This window comes from Uloborus diversus, chromosome 2 (genome assembly GCF_026930045.1).
Source record: "Uloborus diversus isolate 005 chromosome 2, Udiv.v.3.1, whole genome shotgun sequence".
NCBI lineage: Eukaryota > Metazoa > Arthropoda > Arachnida > Araneae > Uloboridae > Uloborus > Uloborus diversus.
This window is the reverse complement of record NC_072732.1, coordinates 210,260,728-210,285,535: the sequence shown is the minus strand read 5'-3', so window position 1 is coordinate 210,285,535 and position 24,808 is coordinate 210,260,728. Positions and strand designations below refer to the sequence as shown.

The following is a 24,808-nucleotide window of genomic DNA, read 5'->3' as shown; positions in this document are numbered from 1 at the left end:
CAGTAAAACCTGTAAAGTTGACCACCCTTGTAAGTTGATCACCTGTCTAAGTTAACTGCTATTTTCAGGCACAGGATTAGATCTATATCATGTAACTCAACCTCTATAAGTTGACCATCAACTATTTAAGTTGACCACTAAAGTAGTGCACCGCAAGTGATCAACTTACACAGGTTTCACTGTATCAGGTAAAAAATAATTTCATTCCATTTTCCATTAAATGTATTTTATTATTAGGTTTGTGTAAGAAGTAATAAAATATGTATTTCAGAAGATCCATTTGTTCTATTTTTTAACAGGAAATATTTGTTCAGATATACTATTGGTTATTTATAATTGTCATTACGTAGTTAACAAGTTTTGGTGAAACAAATAAAAGTAAGAAAGATGTCTTCTTGGCAATTACGTCTTTTATTTTTTTGCTTAATTTCGGAATCTGGTTTTAATTTCAAAAAATTGTTATTTGTTATCAATATTTATTCTTATTTTTTTTATTTTTAACCTTTATATATATATATATATATATATATATATATATATATATATATATATATATATATATATATATATATATATATATATATATATATATATATATATATATTCTTGATTTTTAATGATTGTGCGTAGAAAATAAAAATATCAAAACAAATGGTTACATTTCTTATTTATTGATCTAAATATTATTATCAGTATTATTTTAATTACATAAGCTTCTATAAAATGCTTATAATAACTGTAAATAAAAAGTCTCCATCAACAAAAGTATACACTTAACTTACACCATTAAAACACATCCGAAAAAGAATAATTTTATAAAAAATTAAATTTGTAAGATTAACTTAAATAATAAATTTTAAAACTGCGATCTTCATGCAGATTCGTAACATGAAATGAAAATATATGTTAAAATTGGGCTTGGTTTGAAAAGGGAATCTTTTCTAGGGGTTAACTTTTTTGATAAATTTACTGCTGTCTCTTCAATGTGAAGCTCGTGCATAATATTTCCAGGGGTGCCCCCCCTCCCCATTAAGAGCAAGGGCGCACCCCCCCTGTATTTCCCGAAGACCCAAAAAGCAAGAGCCCTCCCCACCAAAAACAAACAAAAAAAAAAAAAAAGAAAAAGAAAAATACCTCTCAACCCCCCCCCCTCTAAAAACTTCTATAGAACTATCTGCGCCATGATCCCCACTCCCCCGCCAGGTAAGCACCTCTAATAGTTCACTCATTTCATTTGAACATGCCTTCAATTGCAATACTTTTTAATTAAAATAATAATAATAATAATAATAAGTGATAAATATATTTTAGTGATAAAAACAATTTTAATATATAAGAAAATAACCAACCCTTCAATCGTTGGCATAAAAATAGTTATGCGTTTTATTGAAACACAATTACCGAAATGAAAGCTAAACTAAAACACCCATCCTAAATCAAAAGTTAAAATATTTATATGCACTGTTACTAGATGGCAGTACTATCTTTCTTTGCAAAGAAAATAAGATAGGTTTTTAAAAAATGGTGCTGCCATCTACTGGATATATATAAAAACATTTTAAGTCTCTCTATTGTGATCATGATCTACGGTTTTACGTCATTTTTGTTTTTTACGAGAGGCAAGAAAATTTACACAATACGATTGCTTTTTCTAAAAATTTAATCAATATGATTCTCAGAAAGTATGAACGTCGTTTAGAAAAATTTTATCGAATAGCAAGTACAGTAGTTCAAAATACATTTCAACATTTCATACAAAGTGGTGTCTAACATTTAAAGTAATATGGGGGAGAAAAAAAAATAACTGTATAACTACTACATAAAATGCCCTTGAAGTATTGATTTTAATTTTTGGATTACATTATGATGCATCCCTCTATAAGTATCGTGCACATATTTTGCACAAAGTTTTGCATTTTATTCAATTTTCAATATTGAAATTTAAACAAAAGAAGAAAATAAATAAAGAAAGACAAACCCGCGAACAATTTAAAAAATCTTGTAATTTGGGATTTGGATCATCATAGTATTTTTTTTTTACATTCATTAATAATAATCGTTCTTTAAGAATATATTTTGATAAATAATTAAAAATTTTAACAAAAAGTAACAGGCTATTCTCTTGACGGTAATAAATTTCAATCTCACTCTTAATATGTTATTCAATAAGCGTATTGTTCACAATATACATTTTTTTTGTTCATTTCTCCCCCCTCCTTCCTTTTTTTTCTTTTTGCTTTTGAGATTATTTATTTAAGTATCCCCCCCCCCCCCGATCAGCCCGAATTTTACATTTTTATTTTTTCGCTAGCTTGCCGAGCTGTTCTGCTTTTGCTGAAAAGTTCCATAATATTCAGAGTTTTATAAGAGAAATATAGTTTAGTTCTGATAAATTCCACAGAAATTTGTACTCCCTCCTTTCTCTACATCATAGTCTTTGCATCACATGAATCACTTCTGAACTACATTTATATTATATATATATATATATATATATATATATATATATATATATATATATATATATATATATATATATATGTATATAAATATACAGGGGCGGACTGGCTGACTTTGGCCCAGTCGGCAAAACGTATTTTGGCCCACCTTTGTAAATTAAAAAAGTTAAACTAACCACTACCCGAACTCGATTCTTCCGAGTCGAGCAAAGACATTAAACTGTCGCTAGTTCCTATTTTCCTTTAAGTTTCTAAATCAAGTTTTAAAGTTCTGAAAAAAGAAAATTTTGAAATGTAAAATAAAGCTATCATTGACACATTTTTGTATGTTCCTTGAAAAAAGGATACTAATTAATGGTAGGGTAGACCGAGCACATTTACGAGGATTTTTTTCAATGAATTTTCTAATTTTTATGTTTGAACTTAGGAAATTTTAGACACTGTGGTTTTATAAAGCAATTAATGAAGTCAAAATTTGGATATTCAGTTGTTGCTCAGTTTGTGTTTTAAATAGGAAAAAAAAATGTTTTTTGGGTCCAAGGCGGTCGTGTTAACTTGCCCCGAACACGGGGCAAGTTTACGTATAATAAAAATGATACCAAGTGATATAGATATTTAACCAAATTTTTCGACATTAAAATTTTGAAAACATAATCTTATAATGTGTTTGAAAACAATAAAAGGAAAGGGGACAGGTTTCCCTAGTGTTTCATCAAGGTTTTTAGGAGGGTGCCTTGCCCTTCCGCTTTTAAGCTAACCTTTGACCCTTAATTTGTTCAACTCTCCTTGCTCCTTAAAAGTTTAAATAAAACTTCACATATGCTAAATCTTTTTCCAAAGGGGATTACACAATCCTGTCCTTGAAACGTCACTCTCTCGTTTCAATAACTTATCCACAAGAATCGGGTTAGAATATGTATGAATGTTTTTGCATTACCTTTAAAACCAAATATCAAAAAGTTTTTCAATATTTTAAAAATAATTACTATCGAAAATACTTGAACTTTGTATGTACCTAGAAAACCAAAAAGTAAAAGAACATCTTTTTTGTTTTACAAAACTTCTCTTAAAAAGTATCTTTTTATCTGAAAGCGCACTGCCCCTTTTTTTTTTTTTTTGCTCTGGGGGGATACACTAGTTCCCTCTGGTCATTTTTTTAAGAAACAGAAAGTTTAGGCTATAGTGCCGACAAAAGGGTTACGGAGCTCTCCCATGAAAATTTCAAAAAGTGAAATTTTAAACTCTCTTTAGTGACTTTAAAAGAATGGCGAAGGTTCGAGGTCTTTGTCTGGCAATATTTCGATATTTAAATCTGAAAAACACTATTGAGGACCTCGATGCAAGAACCAGGTAAGTTCAGCCATTTTTGGTAAGACCAAAAAATAACATCAGTGTCCGGTGGAAAGGCTAACTAATATCTTTCCCACATTATTTAGAAAGCAGAGGTCTGATCTTACATTTGTATCCCGTTGTTGCACCAATCGGAACTTCTATATAACCGGTCACACGCAAAAATGAATTTAAAAAAAAAAGTTTGGACTAAACTTGTTCTTTTATCAAAATCCTCAATTTGTAGACTTAAGACTCATTGGTGACTTTAAGACTGCAAAGGGACCTCATATCTGAAATACCGTAGGCACCCCGTTACGAATAAATCTGGCCGTGATTAACACTAATGTTGCTCAAAAAAAAAAATAAAATAAAATAAAAGAAACCTTGCCAACGGAAACTCAGTCTTAAATCCGCCTCTGTTCAGGAGCTCTCTCTTCTAAGTCGAAATTTTGTCCTGTTTCAGTTTCAGTTTATCGTAGTAAAGACTTGCTTTGCCGTATGCGATTCTGAGATGAAAATACTTGTATAGCGATAATTTACAATAGAACAATGAAATATCTTGCCAACTGACAGGATTTAGTTGAATCTGTCATAACCAGGGGAGAGCACAGGCAGGGAGAAGGGACACCTGTTGGCCCGGGCACCAGCCTGAAGGGGGGCCAATATTTTTAAAACGAAGTTTGAAATATAGGAATAAACAATATGAAGGAGGGGGGCCCGGAAAAATCATTTGTGACAGGCCCCAAAATTTCTGTGTACACCCCTGGTCACAACCAGTGAATACCCCAGGGGCATGCACAGAAATTTTAGGGATCGTCACAAATGACTTTCACGGGCCCCCCTCTTTTTTTTACCCCTACGTCCCTACATATATTTTACCCTTCATTTGAAAAATCTCGTACCTCCTTCAGGGTCAGAACCGGGCCAACGGGTGTCTCTTCTCTCCCCTCCCCCCCTGTGCATGCGCCTGCTTGTGCTCATGCATCAATACCCCAAAGCATGGCCCACGCATTTATAGCAGGGCCGGGGCCGCTTCGTCTAATGGTGCAAGCCAATTCAATTTTTGTTAATAGACGTACAAATATAAGTTTTTAACGCTTTTTTTTTTCGTCTTGCGCCCGTTTTCAAGCTGCGTCAGACCCCAATTTCTCTGGCTCCCTCTCAATGTGGAAGCTATGGCCCCCAAAGCTTTTGAAAATAGAGAGAAAGTTGAGAAGAGAGGAAAGCATTCGCATGTGTGAACTTTGGCTATTTACTTTGGTCCCTGCTTAGGGTGAAAAAAAAAAAAAAAAAAAAAAAAACCTGTTTCCAAACGCTTTTTTCATATAAAGTAAACAAATTGCATGTTATATTCAGTAAATTACCGCCCATTTGCCAGGGCTAAATCAGAAATACGTGAAATACACCGCCAGCTCAGTCATTTCCAGCCGAGGACTGCAGTTTCGTGCTTATTAGCACTCATCAGCCAGGCATAGGAAAGTGACTGAGATGGAGATGGAAAACCTCTTAAGGAAGCCAAGAGTGCGAAACAAACTGGTAACTAATATAGAATTAGCAGACCAGACGAGTGACCGAAGCAATGATTCGGTTCAACTCGAAGATTGAACGCAAGTGTATTTCACGTAAATTGCATGTTGTTGTTTTTTATTATGACACTTTAAAAAATGTTAGGTGTGAATTTAAATGTATTAAGTTCAATAACAAAATTGTTTGAAGTGGCCCAGTCGGGAATCCCCGACTAGCCGACCTGGCCAGTCCGCCCCTGTATGTATATACAGTCGAATCCCGACTTACGCGAGGGATGCGTTCCAAGACCCCTCGCGCAAGTCGGAATTTCGCGTTGTGGAACTACGTATGTTTAGAAATTTTTTATAAGCATACCCAATTATTTCAGACATGTGTTAACACCCGTCAAATTGTTTCAAATCATTTCTTAACTATATATTACCGTATGTTTTATAAAGAACTGACTTTTTACTGTATTTTAGTAAAAGCGTTAGTATTTAACATGATTACTCTGTTAAGAAGCACAAAATCAATGATCAATAAGATACATGTACTTAAACAGTAGGGTACTTACAGAAAGAACATTACTGCATTATAATAGCACTGAACAGTAGATATCGTAATTTTAATTATAATTTTAAAATTTATGAAGTTTATGCAGTGTGGGAACACCAGTATTTTTGAGCCCGGCTTCCATTTTCATGATGTTTGTATTTTGCTCAGACACTACTCTGCGAGCTTCGTTATTAAAAGTAAGTTCTGAACTTTTGCGGATTTCCTTTTCTTGAACTTTAATTGTACGTATCGAAGATTAACTCATACCTAATTGTCGCGCTACCTTCGAGGCACTTTATAATTGTTCAAGCGTCGAGAATCTTTACATTTTCTTGCATTGTAAGAAACTTTCTGTTTTTCTTTCCACTTCTGCTAACTTTAGATGAAAGTCCTCGTTTAGAAACCATTCTGTTTTATCAACGTTCATAAGAAGGAAAAAACTCGTTATGAATCAGAGCGGTAATTAGTATAAACTAAAGGCAAAGCGTTGTGTTTAGACTAATACAGTGTGTGAACTTCCGCTTTCAGTGATGCTAAAGCGATGAAAGTCCATTCACGAAACCAATATTTAGTGTCAACGAAGCCCATTCTAATGCTCCGTCGCTCTTTTCCAAAAAATTTCATGCTGCAAGCGATTAATTTGCGTCAGCAATAAAAAATTCATTACTCATGAAAAACTCGCGTTATAGTCATTTCGTGCAAGTCGGATCGCGTTGTAGCGGGATCCGACTGTATATATATATATATATATATATATATATATATATATATATATATATATATATACGTAATTTGTGGATGCGGATACTATTGCTATTGACATAGCACCATTTGTATTTCCTATAACCGAAATTTAGAAACATATGTTTCTTGATTTGTACCGAATTCTGATGTTTACCGCCCCCCCCCTCTCCCCACACGCATTACGTGCAGTTCAGATTGAAAATAATGTACTCCTTCAGAATAAAACGTTAAAAATGCTAAGCATACTCATATAACGAGTATCTAAATCAGTTACCACGAGTGAAATCATTCGCTCATAAACACTTTTTTTTAATCTGTTTAACATACCACAAATGTCTGATCAAGCGTATAAATTAAAGCAGGTCAACCCATGTAAATCACAGATGCGGACGAATTCAACACCAACCTACCCGAAGTTATTGCCACAATTTAGCATTTTATTTGACCGTCCAGGTGAATATATTTTCTTTTCCCTTCGAAAAGCAGCAGGAGTTTAGTTGTCGCCTGACAGCTGGTTAGATGATTCTTTCGGAAAGCTTCCATCTGCGCAGGACGGAACGTTTCAAGTATTTACGCAGATGTGATATTTTGTATAAAGGTGCATACAGTTAAATGAGTTCAGTATTCAATGTTATTACGCTACAGCAATTCCAAGTAATAATGCAAAGATAACGGCTAACAGGGAATTCGCGCTTTACATAGGGAGATCGAAAACTTTTAAAAATTTACTTCAGATGCAACTAATTTTTGCGTTATCTTTGTGCTTCCAAAATCGCAAATAGTTCGTTTCATTTAAAAGTCGCTTAATAAAAAATTTCAAAAATCAGTTAAAAAAAAAAAAAAAGATTGTAAAATTTAACCACAGAAAGAAAAACCGTCAGAAATTCAATATTAAAAAAAAAAAAATCTTCACACATAAATATTGCTTATAAAATCAACTTTTTGAAAACTTGTTTCAGTGTTTCCAAATACTTTGATTTCTGAAAAGAAAAAAAAAGTGCGGAAAAATCATATTATTCTATAAATAATTCTAATAGTCTGTAAAATGTTTCATAAAGTTTGAAAAACTACTTCTGTCCAAATGTAACATTATGATTTTTATGCGTAACACATATGTTTCTTGCTCACAAGGAGCTCATTCATCAAACCATAACGTTGTAATTTTTACAATGTAAGTATCCGACACATAGCAAACGTTTTATGCAAATTACACAAGGATTTTTTTCTAATTCGAAACACTTATTAACCAATGAACAAACCAGTGCTGTGTAGCACAAATTTAAAAAATTGTTCTGTATACGTGTTTTAAGGTTACAAAAGAACTCCTTTAACAATTTGATCAATGCCTAAAGTATTATACACGTGTTTCAGGTGTGTGTCCTAAGCGACCCTCTATCAATAAAATGTGAGCTTCGAGATAGTACTTATCTAGAGAAGGAATCACTGCGTTCACAAAAAATAAGGGCTTGAACCCCTTCCGCCTGCCACAAATACCTTAAAATATTCCATTGCATTGTTTTCTTTATTTTACATTGCCAATATAAGACGTAAATAGTTTGTAACCAGAAAAAAAAAATCAGAGGGAATAATAGTTAGATTTAGTCTTTTTCTATGCTCAAAAAAAAGAAATTTTCCGAGGGGAAAATGTCCCCCCCCCCCACTAATTGCGCTCAATGAAAATTAAGAACTGGATTCCAATTTCGCTTCTTCAACCCCCCCCCTCCCCCAAAAAAAGGAAGGCTTCCATCTCGCTGTTCTCAATATTACCCCACTGCCATTTCTGAATTCAATGAAAATCAGTTTCAATAGAATTTTTCCTTCTCTCAACTTTTCACGTAGCTTCCTGCGATTGTTTTTCAGCAGGTAGACTGCAAACCTGTTTCTCCTCACGTACGCCACGGGATGTTAACCTTGAAGCATCAGAAAATAAATCCGAAAGTGTATATTGCGCAAAACATGAATCTTTTATCGCTTTAGCTGAATATTTTCGTTATTCAATGTTTGACCATAATTTGCTAGAAATATAGTGTTAGCATTTGCGGCAGTTCGTTAAAAATAATTCCCGTCTGAAGTCTTGTTTTTTTCACTAGAGGTGAAATTATGCACAGGCAATTGCCTGGTGTGATGAATTCAGGAAAATGGCAAATTTTGATTGAGATATTACATTTTTAGATTCAAGCCAATGTAGTTCGAGTAAAAGCTAATTCAATTACGAGAAAACGAATAAATCAGGAGAAAAGATTATCTTAAATAAAAAAATAAATAAATAATTTTCAAATATTTTTACTCTTACGATAACTCATCTTATAACCAAAGAGGACAAAACAGTAGGATATTTGCAAAGAGCAGGGGGAGGGGGCGGTGAGGGGATGTTAAATGGAATAAGAAAATGCATAGGAGGAGGCAAAAGTATTTGCTCAGATTAATTTTCGAGTGCATTTAGAGTAACACACGAATGATCTTCAATTTGTTTTGCATTTAAAAATGCCAGTGTAAGGAATTGATCCTCCTCCTCCCCCCGTCAATAAAAATTTGTGCCATTAGACGTAGGGGAGGCCAGTTCTTGTATGTGAAAGGTTACTATTTGAATCTGCGATTATTTTTCATTTGCCCGTCTTTGATCCACTTGTCAAAGTGGCAGATTAGGGTTGAGCTTCATTTTTCGATTCGAAACGTCCATTTTCCTATATGGGTCATTCTTCAAAATGTCTAACCTTTCTGTCAGACGGCTTTTACAGTAAAAATTTTAAGGAACAATTCATTTAACAATGATTTTTAATTTCATCAAAAATAAATCTATTTAAACCTACCAACAATTTTTTAATAATAATTATTATTTTAGTACATTTTTGGTTCACAACATGTGAATTCTCACCTTCGTGGCATGTTGCTTAATAACTTGTTTAATTAAAAGTATATACTTATTTATTTATTATTCCTTTCACAAGCGTCTCAAATACTAATTGCTAAGTATATTTATTGTTTTAATATTGTGTTTTAGTTCGTTTTAGTAGGACAAAGAGTTATGTCACACAATAAATTCTCACCTCCTAAACACAAAATGCCATTTCTCATTAACACGTGGCAGTAATGACATCAAATTTCCATGATACAAGGAAGCCACCTTGTTTATTTTTAACCATAGTTGAAGTTATGAGATTTTTGTCGAAAAAGAAGATAGATTTTGCTTTAAAAACTTAGTGTGGCTTTTCTGACTTCTCACCTCCGTGAACTTGAATTTCAGGTATGTAAATTAAAATAAAACGAGCTGATGTGTGCATCACATGACTTCCTTTTACTCCAATTTAGTGTCATTTTCTTATTATTGGCAGTTTTAATATGATTCAATAGTTTACTCTCTTAATATCACCAACAGTGGTCAAATTGAAACCAGATTTATAAAAAAAAAACGCCAAATTTGTCGCCAAGTTGGCGAAAAAACTTGGCGACCAAAAAGACTGGCGATATATCGCCAAGTGTCCGCCAAATTATAACACCACTTTTTACATCGAAATTAAGAATGATTTCCCCCAAAAAAGGGGCAAAAGACCTCCTTTCAGCATCCGAATGCAACCAAAAAGAAAGGTGCACAACTAGACCTCACTAGGAAACTATGTACCAAATTTCAACTTTCTAGGGCATTCCGTTTTTGAGTTATGCTACATACATACACACATACGCACATACATACGTACATACAGACGTCACGAGAAAACTCGTTGTAATTAACTCGGAGATCATCAAAATGGATATTTCGGGTGTCTGTACGTTCCTAGGCACATATCCACGTGTGGTCGGGTTGAAAAAAAAAACTCAACATTCATTTGGGGGTGATCAAAATGGAAATTAAGACCGATTTTTGGGTGAAATTTTTTTCGCGAATACAATACTTCCTTTTTTGTAAAAGGAAGTAAAAAGAAGTGAACATGTTTTCATATGCTTAACATGTGAAGATAGTAGCAACGAAGAAAAAAAAAATTCATGGAAAAATGTATCTATTAGGCCAATATTAATGGAAAGATCCTCACCTCCGTGACAGAACTTATCATTGTCATTATGTCTGAGGTGAAAATAACTGATGGAGGGGAATATATCAATAACAGGCATTCTACCAAAATTATAAATTGCCAGTACATCCTCAAATTTACTAAATACTATTTTTAACATACATTTGAAACTACTAAATAAGGCGTACTTTAATTAAGAAAGCTTAATAGTACATTCCCCCTAATCATTAAAATAGCTGATTGTATGCACAGTTAACAAAATTACTACTTTGATATTAAATTGGCCTCGATTTTTAAATATTAAAAGATTTTTCTTTTTTTTTTTTTTAACTTCCGGGAACAAAGGACAAATTATTTTTATTTATGAGTAAAATATTTGGAACTTAGCTGGGCCATTGTTTATGGTTGTTTCTAGTAGGTAACACTTTCATGTAAGAATGAAAAGAAACGAAAACAAAAGGTTTTGAAGTTGAAAAATATTTGCGTTTAAAAGTTACGTTTTCTGGAAAACGACCCATATACTTTCCAACTTTGAGTTGATAGAAACCAAAAAAAAAAAAAAAAAGGGGAGAGCAATTTTGCTACCAGGAATTTTTTTCGAAAAGTTCAAATGCAATTGCTTACAATTCAAATGCTTAAATTGTTTTACCCAATACCATTCAAATGCTTCTCCATAATGCTACTTTCACACGAATTTATTGCGTTCATTTTCACTTTTTAGTTTGCGCATAAGGTGCAAAAATTTCGTGAAATTAACCGAAAAATCGACTCTTCTAAAGCTTTTTTTTACACATTGCAATATTTCTTCTTTGAAATCCAGTCTTTCTTACTTCCTTTTACGAAGTAAAGGAAGTATTGTATTCACGAACAAATTTTGATCCAAAAATAGGTCTTAATTTCCATTTTGCTAGCTCCCGGATGAATGTTGAGTTTTTTTTTTCAACCCGACCACACGTGAATATATGACTAAGAATGTATAGACACCCGGAAATATCCATTTCGACAATCCCCGAATTGATTACAACGAGTTTTCTCGTGGCGTCTGTATGAACGTATGTATCTCGCACAGTTCAAAAACGGTATGTCCTAGAAAGTTGAAATTTGGTCCGTAGACTCCTAGTGGGGGGTCTAGTTGTGCACCTCCCCTTTTGGTTGCATTCGAATGTACCAGAGCGGGTCTTATACACCTTTTTTGTGGGAAAATCATTGTTAATATCAATGCAAACTCAAAAGGTGTTATAATTTGGCAAACACTTGGCGATATATCGCCATGCTTTTGGTCGCCAAGTTTTTTCGCCAACTTGGCAACAAAAATTTGGCGTCTTTCTTAAATTTGGTTTCATTTTTGCTACTATTGGCGATATTTAGAGAGTTCACCATTGAATCACATTAAAATGTCCAATATTGGGAAAATTAATCTCTGTAATTTTTTTTTTTTTTTTTGCTTCAATTCGCAACAAACTTGGGGCAAAAATATTTAAAATGTTTCTTTGTTTACTCCAAGGCACTACTATTATCATTAAATTAGCGTAAAAGGAAGTCATGTGATGCACACATCAGCTCGCTTTTGTTTGAAATAAATGTGAATCATGCAGCTCCTTGTGAGAAATGTATTTATTAGAATTGTTGTTAGAAATGTTGTATATTTTATTACATTATAGTCTAGAACCCACTACAAGAAGGTGGTTGTAATTCGTGTTCCGTTCTACCCTTCCCCTCCGCTCAGTCACTTTATTTACGCATTTTAATTACTTTACGACTTTAAACACGTTTTACTTTTCAATACGTGTTTGAAGATGGACTTATGACTCAGTTTTAGCATTGATGATTGCAAGCATAAAGTTTTTCATATAAATCAATATCCTACCTCTTCCAAATATCAATCTACCGACTCCACTAACTAGTTTCGTAACAACTTCAACAGAAGGAGTGTGAATGGGGAACATTTGTTGAATTATTGATAAAGCTTCAACTGTTTTAGAAAAATCAACTGTTATTAATTTTGAAAGAATTCGATCAGACAAAACCGAAGGTTTAAAATCTGACTCAAAAAGTGAGAAAAAGTCTTTGATGATTATTGTTATTGCAAAACAGAAAGGGAAATGTGTCCCTAATTCCCCAAGAGCCAATCTGTTTGTCTACCAGATAGATGCACTTGGGTTTTTACGATATAAATTGCAGTAAGAGTTTAATTTAGCAGAGAGCTTCCAATCCAAATTGTACCTGTTGCCTTGACGCTGATGATTTTCTCTACATTGAAAAACAACAGGCTGGGTTTGAACCCACAAACTTGTGCTAAAATACCAATGTTTTGCTAAAACTTTATTCTATTGGATTGTTGTATTGGTGTGAAATCAATTGCAATTCACTCTCAGTTTTTGATGATGTTTAAAAAGCGATATTAATATTTTAAATCAATTAGTTGAGGAAATTTTTATTCCAAGTTATTCAATTGAAGATATTATTAAACTAGAAAATTGCTAGTCAAGATATGACGGGTGAAAATTGCTTCTACATTTGGACGAAGTCATTGCCTGTTAGGTAATATTTTGATAGTTGAAATTTTAACCCTAAGTACCGTGGATTAACCCTAATCTCCAGTAGATAGCCTTCATTGTTGATAAATTTTTTGTTTCTTCATTCTCCTAAAATGAGTCTTACCCGCGAAACAGTTAAGTTACCGAATCCAGTTCAGCCTTGTCACAATAAAGCATTTCCCTGCATGTCAAGCATTACCAAGAACAATTATAAAATTATCATGCCGTGGAGCAAGTTTCATTGTTGGTGACTTCAGGAGCGTTACTCAATTAGTGATTTCAGTATTAAAAATACAAGGATATTACTAAATGAGCATCAGAAGAAAAAAACTGCACTATATTTGTATCAAATTTAAATACCGAGTCATAAAAATGCATTTCTCATTTTATCATACCTCTAAACACATAATTCTTAATAAAGTATGCTGATATAAATAGGTTTTGAGCAGAATGCAATGTTTAGACATTTCAAAAAAATAAATAAATAAAAATAAAAATAAAAAAAGTCAAGAACTCGTGTTAGAGTTTTATTTGCCTGTAGAAATACTTTTCCCTGAAACCTTTTCCACGTATTAAATTTAAAAACATCTTAATAAAATGAAAATTAAAAGTTTTGAGAAACTGCATTGATAAAAACTTCATTGATTAAAATCCCAGTCTTCTTTTGGAAAAAAAAAAAAAAAAAAAAAAAAAAAAAAAAAAAAAAAAAACGGCATTTATCATTTGAATACATTTATAAAAAAGAAAAAAAAAATCTTTTGCAGACGAAAAATCTTTTTCATGTTTTTGACTTAAGGGCAGCTTTTAATGTATCCGTAAAATATTCAATGGGAATCTTTCTTTTAAAACGGAGGAAACATCATGACTTTTTTTTTAACGTAAAGGCAGCTTAAATTCTAAATCGGAAAATATCGGCAGAGGTGAGTTGTTTACAGCCTGAGTTATCGTTTGCCTAAAGATATGATCTTGCTTTTCAATCTTTAAACAGTGTATCAAAAACTTGATATCGATTGAGGCTTTGAGTGAAATAAGAATCGGTTATCAAATTGCATCTTGTCTCTAAATATTTATTTTTTACGGTTTAAATCGAAATAAAGGAATAATGTACTAAATTCTCCGACATATAATGCATTAAAATTCAGATTGTTTTCTGAAATTATTAACCATATTTATTTCGAGATTCCTTTTGCTGCTGAAAGTTTGAAAAAAAAGAAGAAAAAAACATAGAACGCCAATCTTATGAGACTTGGTGTTTTATTTCTAACACTCTTAAGCAAAAAATAGAACTTCTTCAAATTTAGCCTCCTTGATCACATTTATTTAGAATAGTTTGGACAATAAATAAAAGCTTAAACCCTATTTCATTGTCAGAGATTCATAAAAGTGAAAAGTAGCATTGGTTTTTAAAAGTAAAAACACTTTTATATGGCACGTATCAGGAAAAATCTCAACTAGTACTTGCAATGATTTTGGAAATATTCGGGGGTTTGTTACGGTATTAAAATAGATGTATAGATTTATATTGATTAGATATTGATTGAAAACAATCTCACAACACCAAGTTTATTGGGGACGAGTTTCATTGTTGAAACTCGCGGGTTACTTGATCATTGGCTATTATTTATATGAGGATGCTCAGGAAATTATTTTTCAATTTTGTTATTTCAAAGATATGTTTTGAAAAAAAGAAAAAAAGGAATCATAAAATTTATATAACTAATTGTTTCAAAGCAAAAGCAAGCACGTCTTCATTCCCTTAATCTTCACCTTCTCCAAGCAAATGAATTCAAGATATATCCCTCCACTCTTAAGCCTGAAAGGCTTCTTTTATCAAGAGAGACTTTTTTCTGAATGCCTTCGGGGGATGTCTGAGGGCTACTGGCTGCAAATGGACAGATCTCTTCCTATCTTTATATTTTAAGTCGTACTGTAGTTTCAGAAAAAATACATAACAAGAAAAAAATTGCAGCGATATAATTTTAAAAACCGAAAGTAGGTTTCTTTAGCAATAAAATATAATAATAATAATTAAAGCGGCAAAATAAACATTTAGCAATTGTAACAAGTACACAATCTGCCACAATTAAAGAATAAAATATATTCATGAAAGAATTTAATATTTTTTTTTAATAAATAAAATAAATAAATAAAATCAGTAAATTTATATAACTGATTGTTTCAAAGCAAAAGCAAACACATCTCCATTTCCTTAAACTTCACCTTCTCCAAGCAAATGAACTCAAGTTCAAGATATATCCCTTCACTTACATGAGATATAAGGCTCCCACTTACAAGGCTCCCTTGATGAAAGAAACCTTAATCTGTAAAGCCTTCCTTTATCGAAGGAGACTTATGTGAATGCCTTCAGGAGATGCCTAGCTGCAAATCGAAATATCTGCTCTTATCCTTATATTTTATGTCTTACTGTACGTTTAGAAAAAAATTAATAAAAAGGAAAAAAAAATTAAATTTCGTGATATAATTTTAAAAAAATAAATTAGGTTTCTTTTAACGATAAAACGTGATTTTGAAAAAAATCGGCAAAATAAACTTAAAGCAGTTGTAGTAAGAACACAGTATGCTATAGTTAAAAGTATAAAATATGGTCAAAAAATTATTTTTCAATTTTGTTATTTCAAAAATATATTTTGAGAAAAAAAATATATAACTGATTGTCTCAAAGCAAAAGTGTAAACACATCTTCATATCCTTAAACTTCACCTCCTCCAAGTAAATGAATTCAAGAAGTTATATCCCTCCACTCTTTATCCTTAAAGGCTTCCTTTATCAAGAGAAACTTTTACCTGAATGCCTTCGGGAGATATCTGAGGGCCACTAGCTACAAATGGACAGATTTTTTCTAATCTTTACATTTCAAGTCTTACTGTAGTTTCAATAAAAATAAATAACAAGAAAAAAATTGCAGTGATATAATTTTAAAAACCAAAAGTATATCTTTCAGCAATCAAATATAATGAAATTAAAAAAAAAAAAAAAAACGGCGAAATAAACTTAAAGCAGTTGTAATAACAACACAATATGCCACAATTAAAGAATAAAATATGTTCATAAAAGAATTTGATATTTTTTGAATAAATGAAAAAAAAAAATCAGTAAATTTATATAACTGTCTCAAAGCAAAAGCAAACATGTCTTCATTTCCTTAAACTTCACCTTCTCCAAGCAAATGAATTCAAGATATATCCCTCCACTCTTAATCCTTAAAGGCTTCCTTTATCAAGAGAGACTTTTATCTGAATGCCTTCGGGGGATGTCTGAGGGCTACTGGCTGCAAATGGACAGATCTGCTCTTATCTTTTCTTTCATGCCGGTTAATGTTACGATAACTCGGAGGGATGGGATGAATAGTGGCGTCCGGGAACAACGCCGGAATCAATATTCCGCTGGATCTGATACAGATTGATATCTTCACTTGCAGCCAGAGAAAATCGACGTTTTAGAGAAAGGGAAAAGGAACTGACGTCCAGTTTTTTTTTCCTTTCTCAGCTTGCAATCGAACCCGTTCTTTTCAGTGAAGTTTCATGCTTTTTACGGTTGGGAACTTTTGTTTATTTTTAAGTCATACTGCGGAATTTCTATTTTAAGCCTATGTTTCGGTAAAAGTACGCGAGAAGGAAAGAAAATTAAAGAGAAGAGATTTATTTTTTTAAAATAAATATATTTCCTTAGGTGATGAAACATAACATTAAAAAATCAACTGGGATACTTACTCTCTTTGGGAAAAAAGTGGGATAATATTTCCGAATTTAAAAAAAAAATCAATTGGTTTTGTTTATTCAAAATCCCAGTGCTATCAATTCAATACTTATGTTTGATCTAAGATAAGGATGAAAGAAAATTGATGCAATAGGGAGAAAATAAATGTTTCCTTTCCATGTCAGCACTAAGCAAATCCTTGTTTTGACAAGCTGGTTTCGTTTTCCTCTCTTGCATATCGTGCAATCGAACCGCTTCCTTTTTAGTGAGGTTATATATTTATTTCACTTAAGGTTTGTGTTCATTTTATGTCTTATTCCAGAATTCAATCTTAAGTTTAAGCAAAAATAAATAAAAATAAATAGTGATATAATATAGTGCTGGCCAATTTATTAGACTAAGTCTGCTTTAAAAGCAAATTCTTTATTGATTACATAACTATAGACACATTAATGAACAGTGAAATAATTATCTAATATTTAGTATGCATTCCCTTGTTCTTGATGGGCATTTTAAGTTAGTTTGGCATACTTTTGACAAGGTTTACACCATTTCTTAACTTTTTAAAAAAGGAGGTAAAAAATTGTTTATACCCACTATTATATATACTCACATACACATACTCACTAATTACCAAAAACTAACTTTAAATATAACAGAACACACTGATAGGTAGATAAACAAAGAACATAAACAAAGCAGACAGTGCTGCCGCCTGCAAACATTAAATTATGCTAAAATAACGTAATAATTAGTGTACAGTATGTACTGTACTTTAACAGTAAAATAAATAGTATTTTAGTACAAATAGTGTACAAAAAAAAACTCTTTCGCCTAATAATTTGGTCAGCAATGTAGAATGAAAAAAAGTTGTTGTCGATAAAATATTATTAAGATATAATACAGCGAAATAGTATTATTATTAGGGCAATTGTTAACAACAAAATGTGGAATAGTGCTACTACTTAAAAAGAAATTTATAACAACCAATTCAATCAGAAGCTATTAGGATCACTTTTTTATTTATGAGAAGAATTAAGGAAAATTGACATATAAGAGAGAGAGAAAAAAATCATTATAATCGAATACATTCTTTGATTTGCTCAACGAGTGGATTTTTAAATAAATATATGCTTTACAGAGTGTTTTACACAGACCGATGCTATACACAGTGTTTTATTTTTTCCGACTCGTCTTCGTTTACTTACCCATTTTAAAAATATACGAATTCATCATTCTAAACAGCATAAAATGCTGGTTTCAATCAAAACTTTATATAAGAGCACTGGAGCTACAAGGTACTTCTTTTCAATGTGTAAAAATCGACATAAAAAAAGTATAAGATATATTGGTAGCCCATGCGAAGATATATTAGTGGCAGGGAAAAGGGTAGTTTATTTCAAATTAAAAAATACTAAAAATTTAATTTCTAGAAGCTTGCTAATAGCAGATAATGTTATAGTATAAAAACACAAAAAGCAATCGAATAGCTAAAACATCATATAATTGTAAGTTAAATGTCGGAAGTTGTTTTAACGACACAGGAATTGCTAGAAATATAAAATGATATGGTACACTTTACAGTGTAAAAATGCATTGCAGATCTTCGGTTGCAAAACTATAGATAGCCATACAATTGAAAACTGTTTGATTTGTTAGAATTATCTGCCTATTACGAGGGCCAGTCAGAATGTTAGTTGTACTGCTCAAGAAAAAAAAAAGGATTGAAGTTTTACAATAACTTTATTGTTATCTTTAAGTTCTATTAAAAATCTACTTTTTAACGTAACCACCTCTGTTATTTAAGCACTTGTCGAGGCGTGGTACAAGTTTTTCGATGCCTTCTGCAAAGAAATCCCGTCCAATGTCCGATAACCATTGCTGAGTTGCAGCTTTCACTTCGTCATCCGAATGCTATCATCTCTTTGAAAGTTCTTGTTTTAAGGGGCCAAAAACATCGAAAGGTTAGGGTGGTTTGGGAAGGTGATTCCACACTTTCCACCAAAACTTGGTCTTTCCTTGCGCTCAGCGTCGTCATTATATGTGCGTCCATTCTCTAACATGTTGCACCATTTGACGATAGCTTAACGTGACATTGCATTTTCACCATACACTTCAGGCTACTGCACATAAATTTCAGTGCAGTTGCACCTTTTTCCCAAAAAATTGAATCATTGCATGCATTTCCAATTTGAACGCTACTGCAGCTGTCGGGACATATTTGTAAATGATAATCAGAAAAAATGAACTTGTATTGGGGAAGCCGCTTCGTCGCATCATATAGGTACATGCCTGAATTATTGCCACAGAATTTCATCAAGATTGTCTTAGACGGAACAGATTTACGAAGAAGTGCAACTAACTTTCTGACTGGCCTACGTACATTTGTGCCCATCATTCCCATAGTAACAGTCAATCTTTAAAAATAAAACCAGTTCCCTCATTGATATAAAACACACCTTTCCCAACCATCAGGTGTCATTCCGATTTTTGGCGGCTACACCATATTGGGGGCATGTCATTCCAAACCGTGTGTCAGTTTGAGAAAGAGAGCCTGGCGTAGTTAAATTGTAGTTAGTAGGATCAGATATGAGTAACAGTAAGAACAATTGTCTATATTTCTTTTCCACTCGTGACTGCAAGAAGTATAGTCATCTTTCATCCCACATCCAAAATAAGGCACTCCGCAAATCAACAACGGGTTAAAATTTTACACCTTTAAAATTTCATAGCTTAATTCATTAATGTCTTCATTGGTTGGGTAAACGTGATTACCGTTTGCCTTATAAATGTGCAATAGACATAAGGTTCACGCAACCTATCCAGAAAATATGTAGACAGTGAAGTCAAACCAGGTTCATCATTTAAGGGTTATAAAGGAGAAATTGCCACTCCTTAGCTATTAGAGTATAATGTATTTTACACGCGTGTGCATACATTTTATTATTTTTTACATAAGATGCAATGGAAAAACTTTGAAACAAGGAACCTGAGTCAAAATACATTTTAATTTTTTTTTACTAAACTACAAAACTAACAATTCAGACGATAAAAAAATGATTTAAAGCCTTGAAACTAAGATCACATTTTTTGACACACACAAACATAAAATCTTAATCAAAATAACTCACTGTAAGTTATCTATCCTTATGAAAATAAAACAAAAAAGAAGCAGTCGAACATAATCATTTAACATATCCACAAAACTAAAAGTCAGTTTTACGAATTTACATCATCAACAGATGCTAACGGATTTAAAGCTTAGAGACTAAAACCACATATTTTTTGATACACTCAGACACAAAATCTTTATCAAAATAAAACATTTAAATGTAAGATCTCTATCCTTTTCAAAACAAAACAAAACGAAACACTCAAAACCAATCATTTAATCTTCCCACAAAACTAAAAAAGTAAGTTTCAAGAATTTACATCATCAACAGATTCTTTTATCTCCACGCAATTTTCAACAACAAAATTCAACACCAATCCAATACCCAACGGCATACACCACAGCAGAGTGTAGTCTTTATCTTTTCCATCCTTACACATCTATCTTTTGATGGCAATAGAGTTCTCAAAATACCAGAGCCGACAGCGTCGACGTTCGCCGATGCTTTTGCCAGAATCAATACTCGGTTGATTTTGATACAAATGGAAGGCTTCTACAGTTGAAGCTTCGGGCTATGATATTTATATTTCATCTGCAGTGGAAAGAAATGCACTTCGATATCTTCACTGCTGGATATACATCAGAGAGGCTGAGTATTGAAGCATTTACTCGGTGATGGAAAAATTTGATCCCAAGAGACTCGAGGTTGGGTGTGCTATGTCTATTTGTGTAATTTCTCCGAAGAGTTTCTGGATTTGTAATGGAACATATGAAGAAAAGCGTTTATCTTTGAAAACGGGAAAAATAAATGGGAAAACACAACATTACTATGGTACATGACTGTAAAAAAATTGCAATGATATTGAAACTCATCAAGGGTTGTAAGGTTCCACACCCACTCACTGCTCAATTTCTACCACAAAAACTGCAGGAGTCCTCAAGTCTCCACAATTTATTTTTGCGCCTAAATAGCTTGAACTATGCCTAAAATGTTGTAATTTGCATAAAATTGAAAAGAAATGCAGGCGCTCCTATAAAAAGTATGCCCTGGCCTCATTGAAAGGATACGTATTACGATTGGAATAGTGTAATACCTCTTTTGAACCGTAAACCGGTTGAAATTTGTGATGAAAGCGGAATGAAATTTTCTACTCAAAAAATAAATAAACAAATAAATAAAAAGTTGTTATTAAAGGACCTGGAAGTCAATGTTATCTTTATCTTTACTGATAATAAAGCTGAAAGTCTCTTTGTTTGGATATCTGGATCTCTCTGCCTGGATCTCTGTCTGTCAGGATCTCTGTGATGCGCATAGATCGTAGACCATTCGGCCGATTTTCATGAAATTTGGCTCAAAATTAGTTTGTAGCAAGAAAGTGTTGCACCTCGAAGCGATTTTTCGAAAATTCGATTTTGTTCTTATTCTATTCCAATTTTAGGAACATTTTACCGAGCAAATTATCATAACGTGGAACCGTAACATGGGCGAGCAAATTGGCGAGAAAGACACCATACATTATGATTGCAAATATACAGGTGAAACAAACGACCTTTTAATTTTCTACTATGGGCAAAGCCGTGCGGGTACCACTAGTATGTAATATAAGCTAATTTATGAGATTTTTACCGTAATATACTTACAGTAGGAAATTAATTGAAAAAATAAGTAATTACTGTCTCTTCTGTCGAATGGATTTTAGAAAATTGTTAAACTAGTGATAAATGAAGAGCTACCAATACGATCAATATTTAATATTGAAATTAGAGCTAATGAAAGAAAATAACATATTCATATGAAAGGAAACTAGTTTAAGAACAACAAAACCGTAACGGTCCCAATGATTTTTTTAAAAATAATTTCTCTCTCTCGAGAAACATATATATATATATATATATATATATATATATATATATATATATATATATACATATGTTTCTCTTCTCTGTGATCCATCTTCCAAGATACGGAAAAAATGACACCAATATAATAGCTGAGAGACTTATTATTCAACTTCAGATTGGCAATTAAATTTGTCAACCGAGGAACGAACTGGGAAAAACCATTAGTTTATCACGCTCTTTAAACTGTCAGTTCTTTCCCATCCGTAAGAAAACACCCTCCACGTCGGTAAGCAATTATCGGGAAGCTATTTTTGTTGCGATTAAAAATCCGAACACGTAAACAAACCCTGATTTCCCTCAAGTCTTTCGCAGTAACACATTGCTACGGGATTTTTTCTTTAGTACGTCTATCAGCACTGAACATCGAAAAGCATTAAAAAAATATTTACACATATTTTAATTTAAAACTTCTAATAGCATGATTCATTTTTACAGTCAAAAAATAAAGAAAATCACTTGCCTGTTTTAAGACACCGAATGAAATTTCACTTCAATGATATGTACATGTTGGTTTGTACAAGAACCTAAAATTAAGATACAATCATGAATAAAGAGCATAAATGTGCGTGTACAACGAAACATAAATTTTTCATCACAAGGTATTATTATTACAGCACGAAGAAATGAAATTGAAGTAGGAATAAAAACATTCAAAGTAGTTCATTTCCCAAACAGAACATTTTAAAAACGAATGTAAAAATTAGTATTAAAGCTAATGGCTGTTCAAATAACAATTATATGGCGAAAAAAGGTTTTAAAAAGTCTTCTAGAGGTTCGGAAAGAGTGTGCTATGGTACCCTGGGGTGCCGCAGTGAGAGGCGAAAGGTACCGTGAAGGCGTGAAGTATCCACGGCATCAAAATGTATAGCTTAATAGACTAAGACAAGTGTATAATGAGAAAACTCTAAGTTTTCAAAAGATGCTACGAATTAGAAACTTTTGGGAACCCCCGTTTTAAACAGAAGACTTGAATCCGGAACAGTATCGAAAGCCTGTATTATTTGTAAAGTTTCAAAAGCCCAAATTCACTAAGAAAGGGCAACAACTGTTTTTTTCTTTGGTGCCCAGAGTATTAAAACTGATAATTGCTGATTCGTAAAATGAATTTTATTTTTTTGTATCTACTTTACTTTTTTCGATGAGTGTTGCTGTTGCACCTAAAATGTAAAGTTTTGTTCCAACTTCATTTCGTGCACTTCTAAATAAAGCAACAAGGACTGCTCCTGACATACTTGCCCTATTGTCAGGTTGCAGTTTAAAGAAAAATTAAACAGAGACAGAGTACCAGATATTAATGACACAGAAAATTCCAACGCATAAAGCTGTATAAATGAAAACGAGAATATGTGTGCGCGTTTGTTGATCGTCTCCAGACCAAATGAAAAAATCCAGAATTACAAAAGTTGGGTTACAGGTATATTAGGTTTTGCCCTGAGGCACCTAAAAGCAAAGCTTTAAAATTCAAACTTGCTCCGTTTTTATTCTAATTTTAATCAAGGAGATACTATACATTTAGGAATATCTCAGCGGAGAAATGACACACCTTTTCGATTTTTGCGTCTAAGCTGTGGCGTAGCTTAGACGCTGTGTACTTTCTGCCGCCCAGTGCGGTTCCTCAATTTGCCGCCCTTTTGATGGGAAATAGCTCATAGATTAAAAAACCAAAAGCATTTGCGGTAATACAAGATTTCAGTAAAGAAAAAAAAAACTTATGTTTTTCTTCCATTTTTCTTGCAGAAGTAAAGAAGAGGAATTCAGATCCCTACTGAAAAATTCAATGAGTCAAAATTCGGAATTTTAGGCAATTTTTAGTAATGCTAACAGAAAAGAGGCGTGGCGTTCCTTCCACATCTTTTTTTTTTACATAGAATAAAACCAGTTTTATGCTTTTTTTTGGCTTCTGACGTTAGAGAGTCAGGACTTCATAGGGAAATTTTCCGAAATTGAAGTGTTAAAGAAGCAATTTTAGACAAGCTTTGGATACGCTAAGATATTGGAGAAGGTTCGAAGACGCTGTCCTTGAAGTTTTTCAACTAAACTGAAAAACACGTAAATGTAGGCAGTATCTAGTGGTGTAAAGGCTTTCCTCCAACAAAGACTGAATTTTTTTCTCAATATATTTTCAAACTTGGAGTAAATTTTGGTCAATCTTTGATGACGTTAAAGAGAATAGAAAGCGTTCAAGAGCTCTCTGGAAATATTTCGAAGGCGGAGTTTCAAAAACGGAATTTGTAGGCTATGTTGGGTGGCGTAAACGGGAGGCCAAATGTTTCCAAAAATGTTTGGAAGTCAGATGGCTCTCCCGTCTCCCTTTGAAATTCCCCTCCTTGAAAATGACGTCGTAAAAACGCGACTTTAGTAGTTGTTTGCCGGACAATGTTATGAAGGAGAGAATTCGGAGAGGGGCTTCCTACCCCAAATCTTTTTGGAAACTGTTGTTCATTTTACGCTCTTCATCATTGAGAAGAAAAAAAAGCTTTTTGGACTTCCTTCAGAAATTTCTAAAAACGAAATTTGTAGTCAATCTGGAGTCATGATGTTAGTGATTTCGTGTACCTTTGGGATCCTGCCTTAGAATTTTTCTGAAATTCAAAATTCAAAAGACAAACTTCTTTTTTTTTTTGAGACATTGGATGAGATGGGGACTTAAAAGTTCGAAGTTGATGGCCTAAATATGCATTTTAGACTATCTTTAATCACGTTACAGGAGAGGTCAAGGCTTCCCTCCCCCCCAGGTTGACGTTATCCCTTGGAAAAGTTTCGAAACTCAAGGCCTAAAGCTGAAATTTTGGGCTGTTTGGTAACGTTAGGGGTTGGAAGGTTTGGTTGCTCTTCCCAGAAAATGTGATATTTATTAAATGTTTAACAACGCAATTTTAAGCTGTCTTCGGTAGGCCAGAACTCTCCGGCCTCAAAACACATTCTAAAGTTATATTT

At 32.9% G+C, this 24,808-nt stretch overlaps 1 long non-coding RNA gene across 1 annotated transcript in view; it reads right to left on the bottom strand.

Annotated features, from left to right (window-relative positions):
- Window positions 1–22,173: 22,173 nt before the first annotated feature.
- LOC129216261 (uncharacterized) overlaps window positions 22,174–24,808 on the bottom strand; it is a 452,551-nt gene continuing 449,916 nt past the window's right edge. Inside the window, exon 3 of the long non-coding RNA XR_008580178.1 lies at window positions 22,174–22,395. This is a non-coding gene — a long non-coding RNA (uncharacterized LOC129216261). The remainder of the gene's footprint in view (window positions 22,396–24,808) is intronic.